Source organism: Paroedura picta, chromosome 1 (assembly GCF_049243985.1).
Source record: "Paroedura picta isolate Pp20150507F chromosome 1, Ppicta_v3.0, whole genome shotgun sequence".
Classification (NCBI taxonomy): domain Eukaryota; kingdom Metazoa; phylum Chordata; class Lepidosauria; order Squamata; family Gekkonidae; genus Paroedura; species Paroedura picta.
Window position 1 is genome coordinate 31,397,541 of NC_135369.1, and position 12,068 is coordinate 31,409,608.

Consider the following 12,068-nt stretch of genomic DNA (forward strand, 5'->3'; position numbering starts at 1 on the left):
CCTTAGTACTCATCACATGTTTCTTTTTGAAAACTTTTACACAAATAAATTAACAAGGGAATGAAGTTAAAACAATGTAACAACAAAACCTGAATTTTTCAGATCCACATATTTCCTGTATTATGCAGTGAGAAGAGCACACAAGCACATCTATGCTTTACAATCAACTATTTATCCCCCCTTCCCTCAGGATACCAGCTTAGGTCATAGAATAATAGAATCATAGAGTTGGAAGGGGCCATACAGGCCATCTAGTCCAACCCCCTGCTCAACACAGGATCAGCCCTAAGCATCCTAAAGCATCCAAGAAAAGTGTGTATCCAACCTTTGCTTGAAGACTGCCAGTGAGGGGGAGCTCACGACCTCCTTAGGCAGCCTATTCCACTGCTGAACTACTCTGACTGAGAAAAAATTTTTTTGTGAAGTTCCTGCTGAGGTCTGTGAATTTCCTGCTGAGGGTGGAGCCTCAGGAGGGGAGGGGAAGGACCTCACTGGGATATCATGCCATTTTCTCCAGGAGAACTGATCTCTGTAGTCTGAAGATCAGATGTAATTCCAGGAGATCACCAGGCCCCACCTGGTGGTTGGCAACCTTAAACTCAACCCCAGACACTCAAGCATACAGATTCAGGGCAAAATTTGGATTGTGTGAAGAAATAGTCAACATGTTTTTAAAACTTATTTGGGGTGAAGTTTATCCTTTGGATGAGCCCCTGCCAGGCTCATGGGAATTGTAGTCCATGGGCATTTAGAAAGCCACAGTTTGGCCACCTCTGCCCTGTACTGTTCACATGATGGACATGATTGCTGTTCTTGTCAAGTACAACCAGATCCATCATGATAGTAGCAGGCAGTGGCTAGTGTATTCTTCAAGCTAAGAGTTCAGGTCAATTCCCTGAGGCACCCTTTCTTCACAAGGTTGTGCAAGACAGCCAATTGCACAGCGAATTGACACATGTTACCACTAGCAAGAAAGAACGGGAGTTGAACTGTGTCAGGAGAATGTCACAAGTATATAAGGCCAGTGGCCAAAACAGACAGGTTGTGGATTTAGAATCATAGAATCATAGAGTTGGAAGGGGCCATACAGGCCATCTAGTCTAACCCCCTGCTCAACGCAGGATCAGCCCGAAGCATCCTAAAGCATCCAAGAAAAGTGTGTATCCAACCTTTGCTTGAAGACTGCCAGTGAGGGGGAGCTCAACACCTCCTTAGGCAGCCTATTCCACTGCTGAACTACTCTGACTGTGAAAAACTTTTTCCTGATATCTAGCCTATATCATTGTACTTGTAGTTTAAACCCATTACTGCGTGTCCTTTCCTCTGCAGCCAATGGGAACAGCATCCTGCCCTCCTCCAAATGACAACCTTTCAAATACTTAAAGAGGGCTATCATGTCCCCTCTCAACCTCCTTTTCTCCAGGCTGAACATTCCCAAGTCCCTCAACCTCTCTTCATAGGGCTTGGTCCCTTGGCCTCAGATCATCCTCGTTGCTCTCCTCTGTACCCTTTCAATTTTATCGACGTCCTTCTTGAAGTGAGGCCTCCAGAACTGCACACAGTACTCCAGGTGTGGTCTGACCAGTGCCGTATACAATGGGACTATGACATCTTGTGATTTTGATGTGATGCCCCTGTTGATACAGCCCAAAATGGCATTTGCCCTTTTCTGCCAGTCTGTCAAAAATTAGATTGTACGTTTGTATAACCATGACAAGAATCGGGGCCAACCATTCAGTTTCTTGTTCAGTTTTGTTACAGATCTAGGATCCCTGCAACTGTTGTTAGCTTTCATTGAAAGCCCCATCTTCTACGATTATGGCGTGTGGCACACGGCTTCTGTCAGCAAAACTGAGCAGGGATCGGAGGGCTAAATCCTTCTACCATTTCTAACATAGCTGTGTGTGCTTCTTCATGTTTTGGACTCTGAGGATGTCCCCGTTTTTGTTTGCCAAATGTCAGAGCATGTGCTTCGTATTTCATAGATTTGAACTCAGGAGAGGTTGCAGCTCAGGCGTTAGTGGCAGATCATCAGTTCTGCATGCAGAAGGTCTTGGGTTCAATCCTTGGCCTGTTCAATTAACAGGATGAGGCAGCCGGTGTTATGAAAGATCTCTGCTTTGAGACCCTCAAGAGATACTGCCAGTCAGAGTAGATGATACTGACCTTTTAAAATAATGGTCTGACAGCTTGATGTGTCCATGTGAATGTTAGTACTGAAAACATGTTTGGAGGTTAATTCCTGGTTTGGTAGTTGCAAAAATAAAATAAATACAAGGGAAAAACCGGAAAGGTGAAGCCTATTCTGAAAAAGCAAACAGGAAAGTATTCTGATCAGCCACACGGTGGCGATCTGATCTAAAGCTCAGGCATTTAGAAATTCGGGAAGGCACTATAGCATGAACCAAACCTCTTTTTTCACTCCACTTCAGCATTGTGCTGAATTTTCATTAGGTTCAATTTCTTCGGTGAGAACAGCCACTTCAGGAGTTGAAAATGTTTGTGAAAAACCCCAATCTTTCACTCTCCCATTCATTTTTCCACGCCAGTTCTGCCGCTGCACCACATTTTTACTTGCAGGGTTTTCTTCTTTTTTCCCCATTGCCTAGTCCTAGTCAGTCACATAGGGAATAGGTTGACATCACATACCTAGACAGCCAATCAGATTTGGTCAAGGGATGATGTCACTGAGAAGCAAATCAAGCCTTTCCATCCCCCTCCTCCTGGATGGGACAGAAATAGGAGCCACATCTTCAGGGCACAACTAATTCAGACAATGTGTTGTGTTTTCATTTCCTGTCAGGGCTGTGGCAAGATTTTTGGATGAAGTTGTACATGGCTAATTGGGTGAAGTTATACATGTGAATGGAAAAGGTCCTAATGACCATTTATGCACTGGGAACTTCACTGCCCCAGCTCCCACGCAGGAGCACAAATCAGGGGCGGATGAGGTGCACCAGGCCAAATGCTCCCCCATGTGGGTGCAGGAAGAGGTGGGGCAACCTGCCACAACTAAAACTCCAGCCTGCAGCCCGGCATGAAACCTCCAGTGCATAAAGGTATTATGGAGACTGTGTTCTGAGCTTTTAAACCTCTACCAGTCAGCATTATGCCCCAGCTAGGTACTACTGGACTGGGGTGAAGCTCCTTTATGAACCAAGAAGCATGGGGAAATGGCTGGAAGGGAGAGAACTGCATTTTGCAGGGGAAGGAAAAATGGCTGCAAGATGTGCTCCTGGTTTTGCAGGATACAACTCAAACAACCGTTGCTCCCTTCTAAGTGGAAGTCTCCAGGAAGTCCAAGTACTCAAGATGGACTTCTATAATAATCCCCAATGGATGACAGCTGGATGACCTCTGGCCAGATTCGCTTGGGTCTCCTCTCTGACAGCTGGAATGTAAATCACAAGGGCTAATGATATTTACAGAGCCGCCTGCCAGATTTGATGGCTCTGGTTATCAATGCCCCATCATTGTTTGAACAGCAACAGACAGGGCAGTGTGACTGATCTGCAGCATCAGAGGAGTCATTCTTTATATGTAAAGAACCTGCATGAAGAGGCTGGTGGTTTGATGGGGGCAGCAAACCTGGGATGTGAATGAGCTAATCGGAATCGGGGCACGAAATGTTACAGGATATGAACTGGTTCTGCGTGCTAGACTAGAATGACGCACATTTGGGTAGCTGGGATGTGAGTATTAGCAGGATACGATCCAGAGCGAACTGTCTACTGGAGATTCAGTCTGAAGGCAGAATCAGTAGCAAGGCAGGATTTGTGTTACGGTTACCAGCTTCCTTCCAAAGCAATGGATCTCCAGAAAATGAGTTCCCCTGAAGAAAAGGGCTACTTTGGGACATGGATTCTATGGCACTATATCCTGCTGAGGACCCTAACCTGTCCAACCCCCCCCCCCCAATCTCCAAGTAATTCCCAGTCTAGAGCTGCAACCCTGCGGTAGCAAAGTGGGAACATGTGTATTAGGAAGGTGGATAGCTGGCAGGATAACAGCAGGCTGGGAAACAGAGGAGGACCAGGCATGAAATCACACCTGGAAAACATTAGGGAGCCACAGACTCTGCCCTGCCCTGGAAGAATTTCTGGAAGGCATCAAAGGGTCATTTTAGGGGTGGCACTGTGTTGGGTCCTGGAAGAGTGCTAGTTCTCTTTCTCTTCTGCATTGATCAGATTGGCACAAGGGTATTAGCAATGCAGAGACCAGAAGCTTCTCTGTTGTCCTGGCTGACTTTGGGGCAATAGATGTGATAGACTCAGGTCAAGGGAAGGGGCTAAAGATGGTTTGGCTGTGACTGATCAGACCGGCAGGAAGCTGGCAGTATGTAAATATGATCTGTGACACTTATTAGACATCCAAGACTTTAATTTAGAAAACAAATAAGACGATCAATGGCACCCCTGGATTCTCCCTGAAGCACTGGGGAGGGGTGGCTGGAAAGTGGGGTGGATTTGGGGGGGGGGTGTTATTTTTTGCCACCAGGACTTAATTGTAAGTCTTGACAATGTTTTAACTTTTATGTGGGGTTTTCTCTTTTATGAAACCCGCCACGAGATGGCTTGTTGATAGCAGCAGGGAAGAAATCCCAAAACAAACAAACAAATAAAATATAGTGCAAGTGTTCCAAGCACACTGCATATGATTTCAGTCATTCTTATAGCAACCTTCACAGGCAGGGTTATTCTTGGGTATAGATAGAAGGTTGAGGCTAAGAGATTGCCTGAGATCACCCATTGACTGGATAGTAGAGGCAAGAGCTGGCTATGGGTCATGTGTCAAGGGCAGAGCACCTGCTTAGGGTTGCCAACTCTGGGCTGGGAAATTCCTGGAGATTTAAGTGTGGAGGCTGGAGAGGAAAGGATTTATGGAAGGGCCCCAGCAGGGTGTAATGCCTTTGAATTCACCATCCAAAACAGTCATTTTCTTCAGGAGAACTGATCCCTGTAGTTTGGAGATAAGTTGTAATTCCAGGAGATCTCCAGGTCTACCTGGCAGCTGGCCACCGTGCATCTACTTGGCAGGCAGAAGGTCCCAGATTCAATCCGGGGCATCACAGAGGGTCCAGTAGTAGGTGATATAACAAGACCTCAGCCTGAGACTCTGTAGTGCCACTGATGATACAGGTCATGGTAGACTAGTGGCCTGACCCATTATAAGGTAGTTTCATGTATCCATGCATCCCCAGCCCAGATAGGCCAGGCTAGCCTGATCTTGTCACATCTTGGAAGCTTAGCAGCAAGTATCTGAATGGGGGTTCTCTGAGGAATACCAGGGTTGCGATGCACAGGCAGGCAATAGCAAGCTACCAATGGATGTCTCTTGCCTTGAAACTCTATGAAGTTAGCATAAGTCATGTGTGACTTGATGACAGAAAGGGGAAATAAAGAATTTTCTGAACAGGCTTTTAATGCCTGGAAGCAGTCACAAAATGGATAAAGCAGAGTTGTCTGAATCTCAACCCTGCAAAGACGGAGGTCCTGTGGCCGGTTAGGAAGGGACCAAATGAGGAAGCGTGTCTACCCACCCTGGATGGTGTGCAGCTCTCAGTGACACACTCTGCCAGGGACCTGGGCGTCATCCTGGATACTTCCCTTACAATGGAAGCCCAGGTCACAAAGGTAGCGTGGCTGGCATTTTACCACCTCCGCCAAGCCAAGCTATTATCTAGCCCCAGAACACCCACAGTGATCCATGTAACGGTCACCTCTAGACTGGTCTTCTGTAACTCGGTCTATGCAGGCCTGCCCTTAGCCTTGATCCAGAAACTACAATTGGTAAAGAATGCTGCAGTCAGGATTCTCACTAATACACCATGGAGATCCCAAATCCAGCCAGCAGTCCAACAACTTGGCTAGCTCCCAGTTGAATTCCAGATTAAGCTTAAGGTTCTGGTAATAACCTTCAAGGCCATATGCGGACTGGGCCCAGAGACCACCTCCCTGCCTGTACCCCCAAAAGAGCCTTATGCTCCGCCACCTCCAACTGGCTGGTGATCCCTGGCCCCAAAGAAGCACATCGGACCTCAACAAGGGTCAGACTCAGTGCCTTTTCAGTCCTGGCCCTCACCTGGTGGAACAAGCTCCCTAAAGAGATGAGGGCCCTGCTCAAATTTCCACAATTCTGCAGGGCCTGCAAAAGGGAGCTCCTCCACCAGGCATTTACGTGAGGTCAACCGGCTCAAAACAAATGCTGGTTCCTCCTCCCCCCCAGACACCCTTCCATGACTGAACAATCTGACCTGCCCAGGGATTGTCATTGTTATTCTTCTGTTAAAATACTGTTCTGGTTATCATGTTATGGTTATGTTATGTCATGTTATATTATGATTGTTATTTATTGCATTGTTATAATATTCTATGTAACCATTCTACGTTTAATGTAAACCACCCAGAGCCGTATGGAAGGGCGGTATAGAAATCTAAATAAATAAATACAATAAATAAAGCTCTATGTGGCCCCTTTCAAAACAAACCTGCAAAGGGGGAAATTTTGCGATGCTTTGAAATAGATATGGAAAGCACAGAGATATTGATGTATAACAAACCAACACCTGCCTGCCCTCTCGTCTGTCTGTCTGTCTGTCTGTCTGTCTGTCTGTCTGTCTGTCTGTCTGTCTGTCTATCTATCTATCTATCTATCTATCTATCTATCTATCTATCATGGTTTGATGTTTATTCTGTCCTTTCTCAAAAAGACTCTGAAAGAAGTTTCTATCCCTGGGGCACTAGTGTTTTACTTGCAGGGAGCTCCAGAAGCTTTCAGAAGTGCAAGCCTCAACCAGCAGGCTCAAGGCAGTGTGGTCCATCCCGCTCCCCTGAGGACTCCACCACCTCAGTCTCATCTCACTCTGCTGCACGTGTCGAACCATCCCCGTCCTCTTCTTTAAGAACCGTTTTTCCTGCCTCCGTTTGCACTTGGGTTAATTAATGACTGATTAACTCAAGCTAGCTAACGTGTTTCTAAATGTTAGCTAACCTTGTTCCTCAGCAGTTTGTAGTAAATGGCAAATGTTCGTGTCCCGGAACAAATGTTTGCGGAGTGTCTAGACTAGGCTTGACAAATGGGTCAGTAAACTCAAGTGGATTGGTTGGCAATCAATGAAAGGGGAAAAACAGCAGCCAAGGTTTGAGCCAGCCATGAAGGAGAAACAAAGCTCTCCCCCAATATCCAGAAAGCCAGCTTCAACTCTAAATGACTCGGCTGTCTCTATCTACTATCTTGCTGCCCTGTGTTTGCAAAAGCAGTGGCACCTGGGCCTGAATGCCTCAGAGAATGGACAGAGTTCTCTCACTCCCTGAGAAATTCAGAATACACCCCGAGACTGAGAAGAACCTTCATAGACTTGAAGAAGTGATTTCAACAGCTGTCATGATCTTAGACCTAAGTCTGAAGAATGAGCAGCTTGTACGACCTTAAGGAAACCTCTCTTTCACACAGGATTGACAGCTCTGGGTTGGGAAATACCTGGAGATTTTGGGGGTGCAGCTGGGAGTGGGTAGGATTTGGGGCAGGGAGTGGAGTATAATACTATGAAGTCCACTCTCCAAAGCAGCCATTTTCTCTAGGGGCTCTGATCTCTGTCACCTGGAGATGAGATATAATTCCAGGGGACTGGCATTTCTAGGGCCTGAATCCTTGTGTACTTTCTGCAGTAGGTCTACTTTTCCCAGTTCACAGTTGGGTGGGGGTGGGGGGAATGTAGGGAAAATCAGCATCAGTGACTGCCAAGGAGGCAGAATCCTTAACAGCAGACATATAAAGCCCTGAATAGGGAAGGAGGGTTTTCATTTCCAGATGCTGAGAGGCAGCAGGGTGGGGTTGGCTGGTCCCCTCTGGCCACTGGAAGGTTGCCAGATTCAAGTTGGGAAACCCCTTAAGAGTTAGCGGTGGACCTTGGGAAGGATAGGGACCTCAGTGGAGTACCCATGAAACCATCCATTTTCTCCAAGAGAACAAATCTCAGTCTGAGGCCTAGAGATGAGTTGTCATTCTGGGGGATTCCCAGGTCATTGGCATTCCTTCAGTGGACCTATTGTTGGAGGGCATTCATCCCTCACCTATGGCGAGGTGAGTCTGCCTACTGGGGTCAAGTAGTGAAAGAGCAGGAACTGAAATGATGCTGTCAGTTCAGGGAGTTTTGTTGCTTTCTGGCCAGCTTCTTCTTTTGCAAGCTGTAATTGTAGCATCACTGCCATAAAGATAGATTCAGGTATGTAGCTGTGTCAGTTTGAAGTAGCAGAACATAATTTGAGTCCAATGACACCTTTAAAACCAACAGATTTTTATTCAAGGTGTGAGCTTTCATGTCCATACACTCTGCCCCAGACAACGAAATAAGAATCATCAGAGTACAGATATCAGGAGAGAGTAAATTTACTGCTAATTTACTCTCTCTTTATATCTGTATGCTGATGATTCCTATTTCATTGTCCGAGGAGGCGTGCATGCATACGAAATCTCACACCTTGAATAAAAGTTTGTTGGTCTTAAAGGTGACATTGAGTTCAAATTTTGTTCTGTAGCATCCCTATATTAATTCTTCCCCAATGCTATAATATTGGTTTAATAAGCTGTTTCTTGTACGCTTCACCTGGGTTCTTCACACCACAAATTTGGCCATACATCAGGGCACGTCCTGACTAAATAGGGGATTGTCTGGGGGCATGGAGGGTGTTCTGGGTCCTCCCCAGTAAAGAACTCCAGTTAGAAGGGAACAAGAGGAAAGGAGGGTTTGTGTGGCAAGGGAGGGATCCCTTCAGGGGATATCTCACCTGTGGCAAACTTGCATGCTCCCCCCCCCCCCAGCATTCCACGGTAACAGTAAAATTGTCACATTTTGCACATTCATATAAATCAGCAAAGAAAAAGAAAATGACAGATTGAAAAGGGGAAACTTCCTTAAAAGAACAATCACACCCTTCCTCCAGGGAGTTCAGAGAGCCTACCTAGTTTCCTCCACCATTTTGTTTCCCAGCAGATCTGTGAGGTAAATTAGACTCTGATTGTTCCGAGGAGCATCAAGGCTGGGTGGGAATGAGGGTGGCCAATTTTTAAACTGGTCCTCTAGCTGTTCCTGTAATACCAATTTGAGGTGCAGCAACTATCAGACAATGTTATTTAGCTCTGTGCTATGAAAAACTTCAATTGCCCATTTTTGCATAAGAAAACTAACTGGAAGAAAAAGATGGGGTACATCCATCTCAGTTAACATCACCTTATGCAGTCCTTCATTCACCCTGGAGGCTGAGGTGGGGGTGATCTATCATTTCCCATGAATCTTGCCCCTTTCTGGGGAATTGCATTATTTGACTACGGCTCAATTTTATTTATTTAAAACATATACTAGCTGCTCCCCCCCCCCCCCCGGAGCTCTAGATGGCTTATGACATAAAATGCATAAAATAATATGCCTAAATAAAATAAAAGCCAAAATTTAAAATCCTTGCATGTAAGTGATCAGAGACAATACTGTTACAAGGGCCTCTTTTGCCTCTTCACTGTTTATTTATTTACTAGAGGCCAAGCTCGTTGCATTCAGGTATACAACGGGCGCTAGATCAAGGTGGGGTGGGGTGGGGTGGAAGAATTCTGCAGATGGCCTCCTCCTCACCGCAGGACCTGGAAAGGCTGCAGACAGCTGTTAGGGAACTCACGGCAGGGGCAGGTCTCATACGGCAGGAATCTGCAACCTCCGAGCCTCAGAGGGAAGTAGAAGGAGGAAGGCGTGGTCAGGAGTGGGAGTTGGAAGATGATTGGCTGGCCGCTGGACAGACAGGCAAGCTGGTTGGAGAAGGAGGCACTCAGGGGTGTGGCAGCTGCCCTGAGTGGGTGTTAAGTACTGAGTGGCACTTAAGCCATGAGACCAGCTACCCTTCCTAGCCCTTACCAGAGATATTAAGTGGAACAGATGGCTTATATAGCTTAGCCAGGAGTTCCAAGGATTGTCTGACAGCTAGGCAAGGGACATTTGGAGGTGGTTTGCCATAGCCTGCCTCCATGTCATGACCCCTAGTGTCCCTTGGGGAGGCTTCATCCAAATCCTTGGAGGTCTCCCGTTCAAACAGCCGGGGGCAGCCATGCTTAGCTTCCAGGATCAGATGGGACCAGGCTTACCTAGACTATCCAAATCAGAGCTTTTTTCCAGACGAAACAGCCTTAAGCATTGCGCCTCTCCTCTTAGGTCAGCTGCTCCAGCCCCCTGATCATTTTGGCCATTCTTTTCTGCACCTTATCAGACTACAGTATCCTTTTCCAGATGCACTGACCGGAACTGTACAAACTGTACAAAATATTCCCAGTGTAGTCTCTCCATAGTTGGTATGCGGGGAATATGATAGTGGCAGTATTGTTCGTGGTCCCTATTCTATGTTGGCCAGCACGGGATCTGACGTTTCCACAGCATCTGCACACTGGGTCAACATTCTCATTAAGCTATCTGCTACCATCCTGAAGTCCCTTTCTTGGTCTGTTCCTACCAGCTCAGATCTCATCAGTGTATATGTGAAGTTGGGCTTATTCCACTTTAAATCACACTGAATCTGGTTTATCTTTTGAATGCCCATCCCCGCAGTTTGAAGAGATGCTTTTGGAGCTCTTCTCAATCCATTTTTATTTTACACGCTCTAAATGATTGGGTGTTGTCTGCAAACTATCGCCAGCATGGTCTATCTGGTTCTTATGTTAGGTTTCAGGGTAGATAGATCAGGCGTCTCAGCCTGAATGAATGCCCTAGCATCCGCCGGAAAACACAGTTGCTCACTATGTGAAAGAGAATGCTGGGCTAGATGGACCACTGGATCTTTATGAAGAGTGTCATCTTGCCCATGGCCACACCAGGATACAGGATCTCATGGGATCTTGGGATCCAGGAGAGAGACTATTGGCTTCAGTGCTAAGCTGCTACATCCTTCATCCCTTGCCATGGATACTAGGAAACAAAATAAATTCAGCAATAGAAGCAATTTCCCTTAATTGGCATCGTTATTTATGCTCCACAATTTGACTGTTTCTCATTCCAAATTGGCACGTTCCCAGCCTGTTCCCTGCCCCTCCTCCCAGAAAATGAGGGGAAGTTCCAAATGCTACAAAACTTGGGGAAAATGAGTCATAAGCAAATAATCTTAAATGCAAATGAATTCTTATGATTGGGAAAACATATGCTGATTACAAAAACAGGTTCTTTTTACAGATCTAAAATGTAGGCTACCTGGTGACAAAATACAGAGGATTGTAGTGCATATTTGAGTTGAAACAGGATGAGCTGCCATTTAAGAAGAGGGAAAGCAGATGGACAAAATCCAGGCCTGGCATGAGAAAACCTTTAAAAAAAATCCATTGCATTTATGTCTGATATGTATGCTTCCTTATAATCCACTAGAGGGTGGTGGAGAACATCCTGTCCCTCATGTCTTCTCCCTGCTTTCCAACCAGAAGTTTCCAACAGAGATCAGGAAAGGGTGACCCCAGAGTTAAAAGAGAAAGAAACAAAAAACCTTACAAGAGTCATGCTGTGTATTGACCGACAGCTTTACAATGCCACAGGTCCTGACATAGTGGACAACCATTGGCACTAGGTGGCTATCTAGGATTTTGCTTTTGACGCAGCAGCATCATTGGCAAAGGGGAAATGCTGGATACTTCTTTTAGTTCACCAAGGATTTTATAGAAAGAAAGGGTTTCTTTTCCTTGGGACACATGCAGCCTAGTAATGGCTGCATCAAAAGGTTCACCATCCTACAATTCAGGACTATAAGGCTGTGCACTAAACCAGTCTTGCTCAGCCTAGCCCCTCTTGCAGGAATGTTTTAAAAATAATACAGAGTATACCATGTAAGCTGTCCTCCGCTCCTTGGGGCAAATCAGCAGGATAAACATGTAGAGAGTTAGATTTATATAGGATGCATTTCAAAAGCAAGCCCAAGCAGTTCTGCTTGAAAGTAAGTCTCATGTGTAATTCAGTGGGGCTCACTCCTGGGAAAGGGCCCTTAGGAGCGAAGCTTTCTCCTGCTGGCCTGTTATCAGCAGAACTGCATGGTTTAAACAACATACAGGTT

The 12,068-nt window shown here is 46.0% G+C and overlaps 1 protein-coding gene across 1 annotated transcript in view; it reads right to left on the reverse strand.

The window, feature by feature from the left end:
- Positions 1-12,068, reverse strand: part of XKR6 (XK related 6) — a 219,993-nt gene that overhangs the window by 9,873 nt on the left and 198,052 nt on the right. The gene's annotated exons all lie outside the window — the stretch shown is intronic.